This window comes from Ambystoma mexicanum, chromosome 4q, assembly GCF_040938575.1.
Source record: "Ambystoma mexicanum isolate Mex_15411 chromosome 4q, UKY_AmexF1_1, whole genome shotgun sequence".
Lineage (NCBI taxonomy): Eukaryota > Metazoa > Chordata > Amphibia > Caudata > Ambystomatidae > Ambystoma > Ambystoma mexicanum.
Window position 1 is genome coordinate 911985177 of NC_090928.1, and position 18487 is coordinate 912003663.

Sequence of the window (18487 nt, forward strand, 5' to 3'; positions counted from 1 at the left end):
CTTGTTGATGTTTGAGTAATTCCAAATCCGTGGCCTGGGTAGTGTATCGAGTATCAAACACTTTGCTCATCATGGAAAGAAGAGTATCACAGTTGTACAATGCATGACTATTGGATTCAAGCAGGGGATTGACCCAGGCTGCTGCAGTACCACCTAAGTGAGAAAGGACAAAAGCCTCTTTGGTAGTGGACGTAGGAAAGGAGGCAGGATGACATAGGAAGTGCAATTTACACTGATTGATAAACGTCCTGTATTGTTTGGGATCTCCCAAAAACCTTTCCGGAGGAGCCAATGGGAACTGGGTTGTAAGCAACACAGGAGCGTTTTCTTGAATGGGTGCTGGAAACCCAGAACCTGAAGCCATAGCCCCAGCGCCTGCCTGTGCTGCTGGAGTAGTGACGAGAGACTGAATTGCATCCATGCATTGGCGCAATGCTTCTTGTGCACTTGTCAGATCGGTCCGAAGATCCGTGACCATCTGCACAATTTGATTTAGAGCATCAGTATTCTCAGTCGACATTTTCTTCGAGGCTGCTAATTCTGTTACTCACCGAACCGGAAGGAGTACTTGATTCCGACCTGGATCGAGATGTGAGGTGAGCCGTGGAAGTCTTCAGAAAACCCAGGTCCCCTGATTTCAAAAGAATCAGGCTTCCTCTTCGAGGGGTGCTCTTTTTCACGACGTACCACTCTGCTATTATGTAAAACAAGACAGAATAGTCTATAATGCAAATGAGCGGAATTGAGCGCACCACCAACCAATACTGCAAAAATTACAAAAACTGTTTTAAGTATAACGCCAACCTGGTGTGATAGGTATACAATTATTGAACACAATAGAATCGCTGGTACCTGAGGTAGTGGAAATGAAGGCCTTGAGAGGAAGTCCCGTATCAGTTCAGTAAAGTGTTCAGAGTTCCAAAATGAGGGATGACAACGAAAGGATAAAAGAACAAATGGCAACGTTAATATAGGTAGGACAACCCGAACGGCACGAGGGACGCACTAGGACCGGGTTTGTACAAAACTGGAAAGCATTCGTACTGCACTTTAGTGGTAAATACACATCATCTTCACAGGATGTAACACAGTCAAATAAGTAGGTGAGGTAGAAGTAAATCCTTAATTAGGCAGGGCTGGAAATAGGACTAAACTGATAGAAGACTGAATTCTGATGGAAGCAAGGCGCTCGCTGTAAGAAGAAAACTGAAGACTGGAATTCCGTTCTCAGCGGGGAATGGTGTGCTGAAAACCCAGCAGAAGGACAGGCTGAGCGGGGAGCTCAACAGGAGCTCGGCAGTGTAAAGAGACTGCGAGCGGAATCAAAACCAAGGCAACCGATACCGAAGGACAAATCCAGGAAGCAAAACAGGAGACAGAAGCCAAGGTCTGGTAACGGTAGATCAAATACAAAGCAGGATACACGGAGGGTAATCCGAATGGAACAAGCCGTAGGAAGGCTATGAAAAGGAACGCCGTAACGATCAATTAGCAGCAACGAAGCTCCCGCGGCCTACCGCTTTTAAGGAACAAGGAGGCGTGGCTTCCGTGAAAGCGAGGCATGTCTGATCAGCTGACTAGCAGATCTACGTGACCCAAACAGTTTCCAAGGCAACTTGTAACGCTGCCAGAGCGAATTCCCTAATTGCGAGATACTCCATGGGAACGATCTTTTCGGTAATGTCCTTTGTTGCTGCCGTAGCGTAACATTAAGGAACATGAGAAGGGAAGAAGAAATTCATAGAACTAGGGGACTAAAAGGTGACAAAATAGATTAACTATGTTACAGAAGTATAGTGCTAATTGAAGGACAAGAACGACTTGAGGAAGAGAGAGGGTCACAACAGCCCCACAGGGAGCTGCAAGGGATATCAATAATACCTTAATGGGCTAATGTGCGAGATACAGAAGGTGTAGAGAAACGACTTGGGGATTTATATAGGCAAATAAGGGATAAAAAAGGGTACAAAATCTAATAGAATGTGGAAGGACCTCATTCAAGGGAAATTGGAGGTAGGTCAGATGACGTCATAAGAGGTGAAAACAGAACGTTGTCTTTCAGTAGACTCAATCTTGATGATGTGGAAAAGGATTACACTCACACAAGTTGTGCCCTAATAATGACAGACGATGAAAGGGAAGAAGATGAGAGAGCGTAAAGGGTTAGCGCATGCAGATATTCAAAGGAATTAAATGTAGAAAAGGGATCAAATGGATTTAGAGGACCCCAAAGAAAGAACACCAGAGTCAACACCATACACTGTTCAACCACAGGCACAATCAAGCAGTGCAGGGGATGTAGCCCCACGATATGTAAGCAAATTAAGGGCACTACCAGGAAGAAGACAAATGAGCAAGACTAGCCCCGCTTGGAAGATGAGAAGTATAGGGAGGTATGATTATGGACCAGGATTTTCACAATTCCCATTATTAGAGAAAGGGGGAGGACGACCACTATATATACTGTGGCCACAAATGGATAAAGATAATTTAAGATGTAAATTACTGAGTTTGGCTTCCGTTGCAGGAACATGGATTTATGAATTGGAGAGGATGACATCAGGAATTACATTGGCTATGGTTGACATAAAAGGGTTATTAGCAGCGATTATAGGGGAGCGAGTTGACGACATTTGGAAATGAGCAGGATACGCAGGTTTGACTGCATAAAACGTGAAACATGATGGAGCACCATTTAATAAATGATTGCAGAGCAGACGCATGGCGGGTGCTCAGAGTACAATACCCTGATACATCAGACATGGGTGCGATTATGACTAGGGACATGGGAGAGCTTGAAGACCCAGATGCTTATATTCAAAATATTCAAGACAGATGACGCCTTGAGACACGTGAACCATTAGATGAAACAGTAGGATTATTTTAGCACATTTTGTGTCAGGGACTACCCAATAAAGTGCAAAGGCAACTGAAGAAACAGGTGGGAAGGGAAGCAAAGACATGGGCAGAAATACAATTGATGATTGTGCATCATTGCTGACTAATGCAGGAGAAGAATAAGAAGAACGCAGAGCATAGAAAGCAGCAGGAGGAAGCAAAGTTAGTGCAGAAAAAATTGAACTCACATGATTTAACTTCCTTTTCATATAGAATGATCTACCTGAAACATACTCGATTACTCTAGGGGTAGTGTGAGTCCACTTCGATCTTTAATTGAGTCCTCCAGATTGACGTAGGCAATGCTCTGCTCGAATGGACAATAGTTCAAAATGTGGATGACATTTTTGTGTGCAGTGAGACAGAAGAAAGATGTAGAGAAGATTCAATAAACTCATGACTAGTCTTTCAGAGAAAGGATATAAAGTAGACAAAGAGACCTGACAATACTGTCAGGAAGAGGTCTTGTATATAAGACAGTTGATTTCTCATGAAGGGAGGAAAGTGACGCCTAAAAGAGCAGAAGCAATTATGAAGACCTCAGAACCTAAAACAGTGAGGGAAATGTACCAATTTGTAGACCTATGGAATTATTGCTGGGCCTGGACTTTCTATTACAGTACATTCATTTGACCACTTTAAAAGGGCTTAAAAAAGCACATGTTGGCAAGAACAAAATATTATGGACAGACGAAATGACTGAAGGATTTGAAGAATTAAAAAAAGGCAATGAGTACAGTGCCTGTGCTAGGAATTCCAGATTATCATGAAGACATTTATCTATTTTCTCATTTAAATGGAGAAGTTATGACAGCAGTCCTTACACAAAAAAATAAGTTAGGACATGGACACAAACTATTAGCCTATTATAGTGGGATTTTAGATCCAGTTATGAAAGGGCATTATCTTTGTGAGCAGTCTTTAGCTGCTGCTGCATTTGTGATTGAAAAAGCTTCAAGTATAACAATGGGGTGTTCAGTAACATTATTTGTTGAGCATGCATTATTTGCGATTTCAGAGAAACCCAAAAGTACATTGACCACACAGAGAGCCTCAGAATACAAGGTAATAATATTGAACCATGCCATTAAAATTGTCAGATGTAAGACAGTGAACTCAGCAACATTCATAGCTGAACCAGTAGTATAGGATGATTAGGTACATGATTGCACAAGGTATACTGAGAATTGTAATGAAATTCCCCAATGCCTTCGGGAGGGGGGATGTTGTTTTCATTAATGGTTCTTATAAAATGTATCAAACACCTGGCAAAATGCATACTGGATCAGCACTAGTGAAGCTGAACCATGAGGGTGAATTTTAAGTAGTGACAAGCGTGAGATTGCCTTTTCATTGCTCAGCACAGGCTACAGAATTAGTGGAGCTTATTGCCACGCTTCAGAAAATTGAAGATGAGGAAGTGAGTGTGTACTCTGACCATTCCTATATGATGTCAACCGTAAAAGCAGGTCTGTCATGCTGGAAAAGGAGGGGCTTCCTCCATGCAGCCCGCACTCCAGTGCAACATGAGGCCCTATTGAATAAACGTATTGAAGCACTAGCACTCCCATTGACTGTAGCAGTCGTAAAATGCTCAGCACATTTTGAAAGGACAGGTTACATTTTTTGTGAAACGAAGCTGCAGATTTAGAAGCCAAAAAGGCAGCCCATTTTCCAGCCATTTCTAAAAAGAATTGAGATTGAAAGTATTAAACAAATGACAGGACAATGAAAGTGTTGTAAAGGAGGGCTCTAACATGATATCTATTGTCCAGTTGATTGAGATACAAGTGCAAGCACCACAAGAAGTGAAGAATCTATGGAAGAAGCAGGTGTGTTATTTATCCCCTACTGAGGCAATTTGGAAACGGGTTAGCACTGGAAAGCCAGTTATGCCTCTGGCACTAAGGAGGGTAGCATTGGAGCAACTCCACTAACCCGTGCATATGACTCGAGAGTGTCTAGCTGCAACAATTGCAGAAGAATGGTTCTCATCAAATTTGTTAGAGCATGTGGCACCGTTTTTTGAAATTGCATAGTGTGCCAGAAATGTACTGCAAGCAAACTTTGCAAACAGTGAGAAGAGCAATTTCTAGACTTAATGGCCCATTTCAGCACCTACATATAGATTATGTAGACATGCTGCAGTTATGCTACGGTTACAGATATATGCTGATCGCGGAATGTCCTTTTTCTAGATGGAGTGAGACAGGTCCATGCACACACCCTGATGCCATTTGCGCTACCAAGTTCCTTGTGCATGAAGAGTTGCCAAGATGGTGTGTGTGTGAGAGGTTTTACGGTCTAACAATGAACCACATTTTGTAAATGAGCAGCTTGAGAAAATAGTTCTTCATTAGGCATTAAGCATACATTTTTGTCTGCTTATCATCATCCACAGGCGAATGGCATCTGTGAGTGATTAAACAGACTTTTGAAGGAAAGGAGAGCGAAGATAAAGTTAACTTTGAAGAAGGGATGGCTACATTGCCTACCCCTAGCCTTATACGCTTTAAGGAATCAGCCTGGCTCAGATCACCATTTAACTCCTCATGAGTTGGTGACTGGACGCTGCATGACAACCCCAGTGCTCCTCCAAACTGATGCCTATAGCATTGCAAAAACCTTAGGTGATGAGATGCGTGATTACCTAACAACAATGACTGCAAGTGTTTCTTTCATGTCTCAACAGGTCAAGAATCAAAGGGAGGGGTCAAAGAGAAGTGACAAATACAATCAACCCATTGAAGCAAATGATTTGTTAAAACGACCCAGTCTGTACCCAGGAGACCAGGTACTGGTGCAAAGGTTTGTACGCACTTGGAGTACTCCTCGCTTTGAAGGTCTGTATGAGATGGAAGAAGATACACTCACAGCAGCCAAGTTAAAAGGACAAGGAGCTTGGCTTCATCTGCATGATATCAAGACATATAAAGGAGAAACCTCAACCCTTCCTGCAACTACCCACAGTGAAGTAAGGGAAGAAGGTCTGTGTATGCAGACTTGTTCTACAGCCAAGAATAAAGACAAGTAAATTGAAGAACACAGCAGCACCTTGGAATAAAAGGGCAAGATCTTTTAACATTTGACAAGGAGTAAAAAGACTTGCAGTTATCCTGGAACTGTTTCAGACAAGCTAAAGGAACTATGCATTAAAGCATCAGAGCTGAAAGAAGAAAAGCACACTTCATCTTTGTGTTACCTATTACAATAACACTATACACATGTCTGTATGCTGACTTTACCTATATATCAGTCGTATCCAGCTCTAATAAGAAGATATATTAACGTCTAACATTTTTGGGAAATCCGAAGAAAAACTATATGATATTTAGGATCATCGTTGCAATCATTTTGCAGTTCTTGATATCCAGGTGTGATTCATAGAGATCTACAGAGTTACATATTGAAAGTTTGAGCCGAAATGGGGAGGTTTCAGGATAATCATCAAGAAAATCAATGTGTTTCCATGGAATAATAATTGTGGTGTCATTTTGCATTATGATTTGTGTTTTCCTCCTTTACTGTTGCCCCTGATGAAATCATGAGCAGCATTGTTTATAATATTAATAAGCATGTATTTTAATTTAAAATGGATGTTAGGGAAAATCATTAAGGTATAGATGTGTATCCTGACAAGTCAGCTCATTTAAAGAATAACCTATGTTATCAGCACATGAGAAAATGTGGAAAGGAGGATGTCAGATGAAAGCTGCTACGTGTGTTCCCTTATAACTTATGCTTTGGGAACCTCTATAATATTCATAGAAACAGAAGTGTCAGTGGAAATGGCACATTGCTTGACATATCTTGCACTTTGCCTAACCAGATGACAGTTCCAAGGCAGAACAGCATCCATGGTATGGGTGAATAAAGCGACATATCAGAGAGAAGACGAGTATGTACAAGATATAAAGTCACAAGAGAAGCCAGAAACAATGCATAAAATAATAAAATATGAACAACCTGGAATAAACGGAGCAGGAATTCTACAATGCAAGGATAAGAAAGGGAAGGAGATACAAGAATGCTGATAAAGAGATCTACAACACATTAAAGGAACAGTGCTTACTTCTGAAGGGTGGGCTGAAGGATTGGTTGTGTGCAGAGCAACAGCATTACCCGGACAGTGGGAAGTAGTTGTGGCAAATGCAGAAAAGGAATGCAATACCCAAAGGCCTAAGATTGTAAGATTTTTTTACATGGGTGGATGATGAGGGAGGACCATCGCAGGTACTACATATGAAGAATGCTTCTTTATGCTTCAGAAATAATGGTATGGTGAAAATTGGAGATAAATGCCAGTGTGGCCATGCTGTTGATGAACCAGGCGTGAAGGATGGAACAACAGTTCTGATGGACCATTATTGGGCTTGTGGATCAAGAGCATTTATTAAATTGTCACCAAAATGGGGAGGAGTTTGTTCATTGGTGCTGATAAGCATGCCAGCCTTAGTAGTACCACAAAGTGACCTGCAAAGTACAGACTTCCCAAAGATGGACACACACCTGAGGAAGAAAAAATTGTTTTACTGAAGCAGACAGAGGAGAAGCAATTACTTCTCAGCAAAATCAATCGGTACCTATTATGACATTACAGATGAGCATAAATTGTTCAGCAGAACTGCAGTGATTTTCACAGCTATATTCCTGCCAGGAATTCGGACTGCAGTGAACGCCAAGTGGCTGCAAATTACCAGATAGGAGTTGCTGAAAACGATCAGCATGATAATAAAAAGATTTAATGTGATCAAAGAAGAGTTGAGAGGAATCAGGCTTATGGCCCGCCAGAACAGGTATGTCCTGGACTTAATTACAGCAATGGAAGGAGGCGTGTGCGACACGATTTTGCCTTCTTGCTGTACATCATATCTGTCCATGATGAGGACAATGGGACTTCGACTGAAGCAAAAACGAGGTTGTCAACCCTGCATATGAAAATGAAGAATGAGGTAGACAAGACTGAGGACGACAGCTGATTTTCGTCTCTGTTTTTGTGGATTCCAACTTTGTTATCAAACGCTTTCAAATCACTTGGTGCAGTACTAGTGTTGGCATTGCAAGGATTCTGTCTCCTAAAAATCATCTTGGAACAATGCCGTAAGACAGCCAAAAAAGCTATTGGGATGAAGACCATGATTGATATAGAAGACGTGGGGTGTAACCTAGCATGGGTGCGCAGTTCTTCAATAGCTAGACGTAGGTCAGTAGCAGCAGTATCAGCACAAAGACATACCCCCAATCCTCTCCTTTGTACAGTTACAGAAAAAGTCGTATGGTGACAAAAAACCGCTTTGACATGAGCAGTGAGGTTTGCAAAGTCTTGCTAAATAGTAAAGCTGCTCAGAGTCTCCAAAAATATGTGTGCTCAAAATACGAAGCATATTATTAAAAAAGAACATGTTTTGAGCACACTTATTTTTAGAGACTCTAAGTAGCTTTACTATTTAGCAAGACTTTGCAAACCTCACTGCCAATGGTCAAAGCGCATTTCGTCAGCATAACACTTTTTCCATGATTGATATAGATGCTGGAACTGGTGAGCAGATGCAAAATGAAGAAAGTACCCGTGAGAATATAAAGAAAAGTACCCTTGCACCTCTAGGAACAAAGTTCTACGACCTCCAAGGAGCATACAAAATATGTGGGATGGTGGATATTCTGTCCACCATCAGGAGATTGCTGCCACATGACCTGGAGTATGGATGAACATTAATAAAATGCAGGTCACCTGAGGGGGTGACACGGATATGAATCCCAAAGAAACAATCATATGAAGAGATGATGAAGGAAAATGGAAAAGAGAATGAAGAGAGGAATATAGTCGAGAACATGACCTGAGGGAGGAATGTAGAGGAGCAGGTGGACGCATTTTCCCTAACTCTCGCCATCTCACCGCCGTCATACTGGAAAGCCAGAGAAGGGCCCTGTGTGAGACACCATGTGTTATGCCTATAGCTCATTGAGTGTATGAGAGATGACATGCACTCTGACAACCTTATTGAATGTACCCTCACACTTAAAATGTGGAAGGTGCTGTATGGAAGGATGTCAGCACACACCATTGGACAACATGGAGTGCTGAGTCAAATCTGACATGGGCAGAGTGATGTCATAAATACAAAACCATGCTGAAACAATATCAAAATACTGAAGAGTGATGAAGTAACTGAAGCAACAAGAGAAACATGTATGAAGCGATAAAGTAATCATGAATGCAAAAGAAGAATAAAGTAACTTGCTGACCAATAAGTGTAAATACACAGTAATGAAAGATAGAAAAGATACATTGAAGCTTGCTACAGAATAATATATAACATGGCAGGGAAAGCCATTTTTGGAAAATGGAGGCTGGTTTGTGTAAATATTCAATTCGACTAACTCAGAAGCCGATCAGGGATGGAGAGTCAGGAGACTCTGGAAGAACAACTTTGTGTGCAAAACAAAGAGTCAATATTGGCTTGGGAGAAGAGAGCTATTTTTAAGCAATCACTGTAAAGCACAAAGGGAGGATGACGGATGAGTCATGGAGATGAGTTAGACATATGTCTCTAAGATTAAAGAAGAAGAAAACATTTACAAGATTTAGGTATGGGACAATTAAAAGTGTATAAAGTCTATGCAAGGTAGAGTAAGCAAGTCTCTAGACAGGGGTCTCCAACCTTTACGTTAGCTAGAGCTACTTGTGGTGAAGGCCAACAGTGGAGAGCTACTAGCGGGCGGTATTGGGGTGGGGATATTTATAAACCTCTGAATTTTTACCAATATTTCTTTGGCCCGATTATTTCCCCTCTATAAACGGATGGAATAACATATGCCTTCACGATCATATTAAGAACTTCAAAAACCTCTTTGTTGCATTATTATTTATTAGTAGCTGTCTCAAAAAGACAGATATTTTTTGGACTACCACACATATATCCTGTACTTTTTGTGCCCTTCCTTTGCGTTTTGTGCAGGCTTTCTACATGCCAGACACACTATTGTTTTCCAAATGTGCATTTCTCACTTCCATAAAAAAACAAAAGTAGTTTCCAAACTGAAAAATGCTGCTTGAGTTTACGAATTTTCTTTGACATTTTTTTTGTCAGACACCACACATAGGGCCTCATCACGAGTTGGGCGGTAACCCCAGCGGTATTACCGCCGGCGGTATTAGCCCTACCGCCAAACCCCCCGGCACTATTAGGCTGGATCACGGGTTTGGCGGTAATGGAATTACCCATTCCCCACTGAGCCCATTCGGGAATGCCCCATTCCCCAATGGGCTCAATTGGGAATTTTCGTGCTCTTACCGCCAGCGGATTTCCCGCCGGCGGTAATAGGGTGAATTTTCAGCAGATTTCCCCCCAGCTCAGAGCTGGGGAGAAATCCGCCGAAGCCCTGATTTGGTGGACCCTTATATCCGGCAGTAATAGCGCGACCGCCGGATTTAAGGGTTACCGCCAAACTCGTGCTGCGGCCCATACTCTGTTATTTGTGTGCCCCTCTGTGTTTTAGCACAAGTTATATTTATACAGATGTTATGTTTGTCAAACTGGTTAATCACAAATAAATGCTTCTGTTATGCTGACAGCAGTTTTTAGGAAATTAAACTGTGGGTTCATGGGTGCCAACTTTTGATTTTCACTACAGGGGCAGAAATATCACCACCCCTGCCCTGAATATAAGCAAGCAACCAGCCCAACCCATACCCTGGCCAAACACATTTTATAGCACTTTTTTTAATACGGCATTGCAAAAACTCATACGATTAACAACCTGTAGTTTTGAATGTATAACATCTCAGCATCGGTCTGTCAACCTGCTGAGCTACCCTGGTAGGCTTCTACTGTACAGCGTGTCTATGGATCGCGTAATGTACTAAAAGTGGATGTACCTGTGTCATGGAAGTGATTTAAAGTGGAAATGTAAAGTGTGGAGTTTGGAAAGAAGCCCCATGAAAGAAATTGCACCAATTTTTATATATTATTTTCAATACTTCCATGCGAGCGGTAGTGCTACTGTGATATTTTCATTGCATGGTCACAATGATCCTGATCCTTCCCCAGCCCCTCTGACATCTCTGGTGAACAAGAGCAGCTTGCTTAAGCAAGACAGTGTCGTGGGGGCGCACAAGGCCAACTGTGGTACTACAGGCGGCCTGCAGAAGAAGATTGTAATACTGACACTTGTCTGTTAATTTACAAGCAGATTCATGTGGCACAGCAGCCAAGCTCCCCACCTGCAATTGGGACGACCAGAGTTCGGATCCTGAACATACAAAACACACCATTAAATAATTTATCTTAAGCAAGTGTTTCTTTTTCGGTATGTTCAACGCGGGTGACTGAAGAGGCTCAGGCGAGCTACTAGTCGCCCGCGATCGACCATTTTGCGACCTCTGCTCTAGAGGCCATGAGGAGCAATTGCACCCAGTATAATTAAATCAAATACCAGTAAATAAGAGGCTGAAATTGACAAATTCAGGGTCTCTTCACAAGTAACTCAGAAGTCAAAAAGAAGGGCTATTCATTAAGCCTCGAAAAAAGAAGATAGTGATTTGCTTTCACTCCCTTGAATGTCCTAGAACAGAGAACAGGCTACAAGGTTAACTACAGACAGGAAACTTTGGCTCATGGATGGACTGATGAGAGCTGATGGACTATTTGGGAAAGTGAGGTGTAATCTGACATAATCCTAGGTTTCGGTTTCCTTATGTGCTGCTAACCAAATTGAAAATCCATGTTTAGGTGAGAATGCCAACCAATCAGTAGGTCTATGGGGCAACCTGCCATACAATGTTGCATAGACCAATCCGCTGCCATTTTATTTGCTATACTCAGAATTATACTTATTTGGAGGTAGTTTGAGGGTTGTTTTACAGATAAGAGACAGCCAATGAAGTATTAACCTGTATACTTTCTAAAAGTAGATATGTTCCCCTAATCCAATCCCTCTTGTTAATAGGTTTTATGGTTTGCCACATAGGATGATGTCTTAGATGATGCATATTGGGGTATAAGACCCCTATGTAATCAATTAAGAGAGAGAGAGAGAGTGTGCGTGCGTGTGTGTAAGCATCTGTCCCATGTCTGCCAGATGACCCTGCTTTAATAAATTGAGACTAAAGTAGTACTTTACTATATTCCTTGAGTCAGTCCAGTTATTTGGTCTGAGATCTTTTATTGGTAATTCCATCTAGCACAAGAGGCACTTCCAGGTTCTAGAGCACAGGTGCATGTTATTTAACTTCATATTGCAGTGAAAGTAAAGTTGATCATGAAAGGCGCTGGTACACTATCTTCAATGTTTGGGGTCCACATATTTGTAACAGGCATTCGTTTTCAAAAAATCTGGGCCTGGGACTAAAATAAAGCAATTCTTGGTGCTGCTTATCTTGAAACCCTCTGGGGGCACCACAGTGTGCCAATGTATAGCTAGAACCACCAAGTATGTGTTACAGAATATTTTCAACAGTGCAAGATGAATTAGCACAAGGGAAAATATTGCACTAGTGCAAACCACTCAGGGCCCGATTCATGAACATTTTAGCATGGTGCAAAGTGACTTTGAAATTGTGCAAAGTAACTTTGCAATGCCAACAAATAGTCTGATTCACAGAACGGGTCAACGTGTATTTTTGCAGTGCAAAGCGACTTTGCATCACTTTTGCACCAGTGCAAAGTCACTTTGCACTGTGAAAATACACTTTTGCACCGCTCTGTGAATCAGGGTGTGTATTGCCAGTGCAAAGCCACTTTGCACCACACAAATAAATCCATGAATCAGGCTCATATTCTTTCAGTGTGTTGTTTCACGCACCAATGCAAAGGTCTAGGAAAAACAGTGCTCTGGTGCACAGTCATTGAAAGAATATATGTTTTGCTCTATGGCAATTCTTGCCCTAGTGCTAACACACTTGAACTACTGCAGAATTCTGTAATAGCACTGAAAGGTTTTTTCACTAGGGTATGTATTGTTGCCCTTGGCCATGTTGGAGACATGTGTAAGGGTATCAACCAACTCACATATTCCCGCCGTTTCTCTGTCCCCTCTCTATGATTCTCAGAACATTTGAGAACTAATGCAACTCCGAATTTTGCAGATTACATATCTGTCATCTTCTTTAAAAGAGCACATCTCTTTTGTAGTCTCTAGTGTTGCTGGGCGTCATGGGTGGCAGTGAAGATCCTGGGCGATGTTTTTGCCACTATCTAGTACTTTGTTCTTGCATCTTGACCAAAAAACGAACTTTGCAATGATTTTACATAACCGTACCTAATTGTTCACACACAAAGTTGCTCAATTGGTTACAGCTCCTAGAGCTAACGTCGTAGCACGTTATTGCCGCATGCCTCTGTGACAATGATATCGCCTCCACCTGTTTTATAGCTCAACAACAAGTCTTTTATCTCTGGAGCGGTTTTCTCGGCTGCGTGATTACCTGAGATTTGATCTGCTCGGGCCTGGCTTTGATGTGGCGTAAACTGCCCGAGCGGGTCAGAGTGCCAGCGAACATGCCATCGCTGTGAATGATTTAAGGGAGCAGGTGAAAGGCTTTAAATGGGTATTTTTACCACAGCCTTTTCAAAGTCTCTGCAGAAGCTATACTTGATCATTTTCCATGCAGTGTTCCCGCGGGTCCTGTCCATTGTGGCACAGTTTGTACCAGCAACGCATAGGCCCAGTTTAATTCGCGTTTAGCTGCTCCGGGCATGGCCCATTTCGCATCAATCCAATGAGTGCTTCCGATCAGAGGGTGCATTTCGTCACCCTTTAAATCTAAAACCATGGAAAATATCCTGATATTAAATATGTATAAATTGGGGAAAAGACGAGAAATGTAGCGACCTAAATTTTAAGTCGTAAAACCGTCTCCAAAATGTAGATGTAGATCAGGTACGCAACGAAACCTACATTTCTGAGAGGGCTAACTAACGCCATAACTAAATATCATATCATAACGCTTCAAATGTTGGGACAGGCGCTGACTTCGGGGACGGTGGGAAAGGGGCAAACGTAACTGTATGGAGGGCATCCATTGTCTTTATACATTCCAATGAGACTATTCTAATACCGTTTCAATGTTACAAGCAGTGACTCACACCCACTTAAGGACTGCTCTGATAATGAGTGGTCTCCTGTCCCCTCTCTACGCTTCCAATCACTCCCTTAGCTGCATGCAAGTATTAACTACACATCACGATTCCAACTGCTTATAAATGTATGCATATGAATGCGGGTGCTAAAAGTGAAATGCTTTGTGTTAGTAATTGCAGGGCATTTGTTAAAAGGAAGCCCATGCCCGCTTAACATCTGTGTCTTGTTCTGCCTGGCCTCGGCTCTCTTGGTCAGCCAGGTCGAGTCAACATAGTCCTGAATCAGGGGGTTGAAGCCCGGTCAGTTCAATTGTGTCGTGCAGATGTAGGTTGGGAGCTTTGTGTTTTGGTGATTTTGCTGTTCAACAAAATGTATTTTTGTCTGTATAGGACAGTGTGGCATTTTGTACTTAAATCACGGATAAAGTAGCCAATGACCTAGAGCAGAGGCAGTTCTTGGGTGAGATGTGTATACACAAGAGCATTGTTGAACAGAAATGATGTGGTATGGATGGTGAAGGGGTAAACCATAACACAGGGACTGGAGGGCATTACAACCATTTTGACGTTATGAGGATGAGGCCAGTATTATTGTGTTTACAAATGACATTGAGTATTCCTGAGGGTCGAATGCAGGAGAGGGGTTTTGGGAAATCCGTTTTGCTAGGAGGGTGTGGGGGGATTGGGAGGGCACCTTCCATTGCTAGCAGGTCAACTTTAAGTCTCGTTTTGAAGAGTTCCACTGAAGAGATGGCGTTTGTGGTTGGGGAAAGCATGCCACTGTAGGAGACACAGTGGTTCGGGGGAGCGGGACTGCTTGATTTTGATGCGATGAGGAGCAGATCATTTGAGAGGGAGAGTACAATAAGATACATTCAGTGAGGTTTGGGGGGTAAGACCACAGATGGATTTATTGACATTTGATGGTAGGTAGGGGTGGGGGAGGATTTGGGTAGGTTAAAAGGGTGTGTGAAAGACTGACAAGATACTAGCCGTGAGTGAGGAGGTCATGGGAAAGAGATGAAAGAAGGAAGAGTGGGGTTGGCATTCAAGGCAAGGAAAATGGTGGCATTCAACTTTGAAGAGTTTAGCATGAGGCCTTTTAGTCTTCAAATCCTGATTTGTGGTTTACTGCAATCACCCTTCCATCTTTCTGTTTCACTTCGTCCTTCTTCCCCAATCTCATCTTCTCACTGCTGCTTTTGTTGAGCAGAATCGGATCTGGACACCCCAAGCCAGGGCGCAATAGGCCAACTTCCAAACAAGCATAAGCACTCTAGTACAACTACAGCGGTGCTTTGGCGCAGAATAAAGCTTTTTAACAAAACATAGCATCTAGTGATAGGAAACACCTGGAACAATAATCATATCATGAACATGTAGATGTTCTCATCTAATCGGCATCTCCAGTGGTGCTCTGTTCACTCATTTGTTCACCAGCAGGATTTCTCTGGATGTTATGAGTAGTACTTAAAACATTCATGTTTTGTGATATCAGACAGAAAGGTGCTCAGATGACTTGTGCCATTGGCTGTTGTTGTGCCACAGCACCCAGCTGCTTTCCAGCTCGGCTCGCTCCATCTAACTCTCTGTAAGTACAACAATGTATCCAATTGGCACCGAAAGTGGAATATTATCTGACCACTGTTTCGTTTGTCGCACAACATAATTATGAAAATGAGGGCCACTGAACAATTATTGAATGATTCAATTACACCCACTTGTTTTAATGACTGTGTAAATAATATGAGGGAGGCTAATGTTTGTAAATAACCTATAATTCGGTATGGGCTTCAGGCGATGCAATACCTTTCTTTTACATTACAAAAAACAGGTGCCAGCTGAACTGACTTCCAATGCTGTCCAGCACCTGTCCCTTCATACCAAGAATGTATTGACTGAAATGTTTGCATTGGGATTTTAATAACGTTTTCACTCAGAATGAATGTTTTCATGGAACAGATAAAAGGTATGTGTTTTCAAAATATATTTGTGTTTGAAGACATTCATTTTTTTAAAGAATTGTTACCTCCAACATTGTTGTGTTGCTAATTGATCCATTCCCTACAAAACTCACTTTATTTGATTGTTGCCTCGAGTTGTCAAGCAGATGTTGGTGTGGATTAAACACAATTTCAGAACACCATATGGAAACAGGGGTAGAAAGCCGGGATTGAATAACACACTACCTTGTAAAGAGGCTGCAGTCATACATTAGACAATATTCTCTGGAAAGTGGTACAGTATCTGACGGGTTATTTGGCATCAGCGTTTAGCTTGGAGTGTTACACAATTGTCAGAAGCGCTGTCTACTGTTGCTTACATCTCGTTCCATGCACTGGTCATTTATATGGCACCAACATTCGGGTCCCTTCAAGAAAAGGGCAGGGATACAGAATATTGAACTTTCACAGTCCTTGTACGCATTCGGGTCAGTAAGTGCAAGGGAAGGTTACGAAGGTGAGTGTATACAATCAAGAGTAGATGATAGGAACATGTCCCATACATGCATAAGTGCATGACTATGAATACGTGCCGGATAAGTAGATATAACAGAAGTTCTGGAGACCGGAAAGTCCAGGAATAGGCAGGAACAGAGAGCAGTGACAGTGGGGGAGGCAAAACAAAAGTGTGATAGAAATGCCAGGACAAAGAAGGGTTAAATGCTTCCAAGCTACTTGCTGACACCAAACACCCTTTTAATTAGGAGTGCCTTCAGTACCTCCAAGAAGTATCTGGCTTTGTTTTCTGCATCTATATGGCCAAAGGTAAATCATTGAACTGAGAGGCAATCACCCATTCCATGTTCTCCACCCAATCTTCTACCTCTTGATGGAAGCAACAACAATGATATTTGCTGAGGGAGCTCTGGTCAGCCTTGGCGGATTGTATATCTAGATCTGCTTCTTAAGATAGACTGAGACTGGGCCAATGTTCCAAAGGCTCTGTGGAAGTAACACAGAACATTGAAGTGTTTTCAAGTGGCATCAGATGGGAGCCAGTGGAGGGAGATCAAGCCAGAGTGCTTTGATCACAGGTTTTAAGGAACTGTGTTAGCCTAGCAGCCTTGTTCTGGAACACCTGAACTGCCCCTGTGGGTGGGACAAAGACTGATTTGCAATGGATATTTCTCCTCTGTGAATGGCGCAGTGAAATAAAATGTGGTTGTAGACCCTCCTGAGTTGAAGCAATTCCATAGAACAGGGTATTTGACCCATGTTCATTCTCAGTAGAGGGGCTCCCAAACTCCTTTGTATTTTGTAAAACTTGGGGTTTCACCCTAAGTAACCAAGGGTAATCCAGACATGGAACCCTTGCTCACTCTGCGTAGAGAGGCACAGATTCACCTCCCTGATGAGGCACGTCTAGGCCGAAACACGTGTCTGGAGTTGCTGTTGGTATTCTTGTTCACCTGCCAAGTGGGCACCTTCCCATAGAACAGGATGTTTGGACATGTTCATTCTCGGTAGACGGGCTCCCAGACGTTTTTGTGCATTTTTATGAACTTTAGGTTTCACCCTAAATTACCCATGGTAATCATTTCGAGATCTGTGTGAGTACCCCTCACTGTGAGAGTACCCCTGACTAAGCTTGACCCGCTATAGTATCTTCTATACAAATTCTCATTTGCTGCAGGACTGATAATCTAGTCATCACTTTGCATCTGCCTATGACCCCATAACTGATGTTAGTCTTTGAAGCTGAATATGCATGGGCACATACTACCATATATGCACACCACTGCCTCTGGAACCTGTCTTATGAAATCATCAGACCTGGGTACATTGCCACCTATTGAACTAGCCCAGCCCTGTGCATACTGTTGCCATTTTGAACTAGCATAGCCCTATGCCTACTGCTGCCATCTTGAACTAGCCCAGCCCTGTGCATACTGCTGCCATTTTGAACTAGCCTAGCCCTGTGCATACAGTTGTCATCTTGAACTAGCCTATCCCACCATTTTGAACTAGCCTAGCTCTGTGCATACTGTTGCCATTTTGAACAAGCCTAGCCCTGTGCATACTGTTGCCATTTTGAACTAGCCTAGACCTATTCTTTACATTTGCCGATACTAGACGAATACCTCCACCACTACCGATATGACATTTCCTATGTCCAATCCAACCATCTGCTCTTTAGTCATCCTTACCGCGTTCACTGCCCTATCTACGATGGCAACCCTCTACGTTAGACTCCCGACAGCAAGGGAATTGAGTAACCAGATGCAAGTCTTGCCTTCAACCCAACGGACACAAGACTCCACCACCCAGACCTACCCTAGCCAGACTTACCCTACCAAATTGAGAAATTATAGACTAGGATCTAGACTTCCTAAATTACCACCAGCCTACCACTCACACGGCGATTCCAAACTGAAGCCAACAAGAGCCTTCTGTAACACTTCCAAAACTGAACCTATCCTTAGACAGAAGCTTGGCAATAAGTCCTCTGAAATCTTAACCTTTATCAACAATGACCACACTAGTGATACCATAAAAAAAAATGCA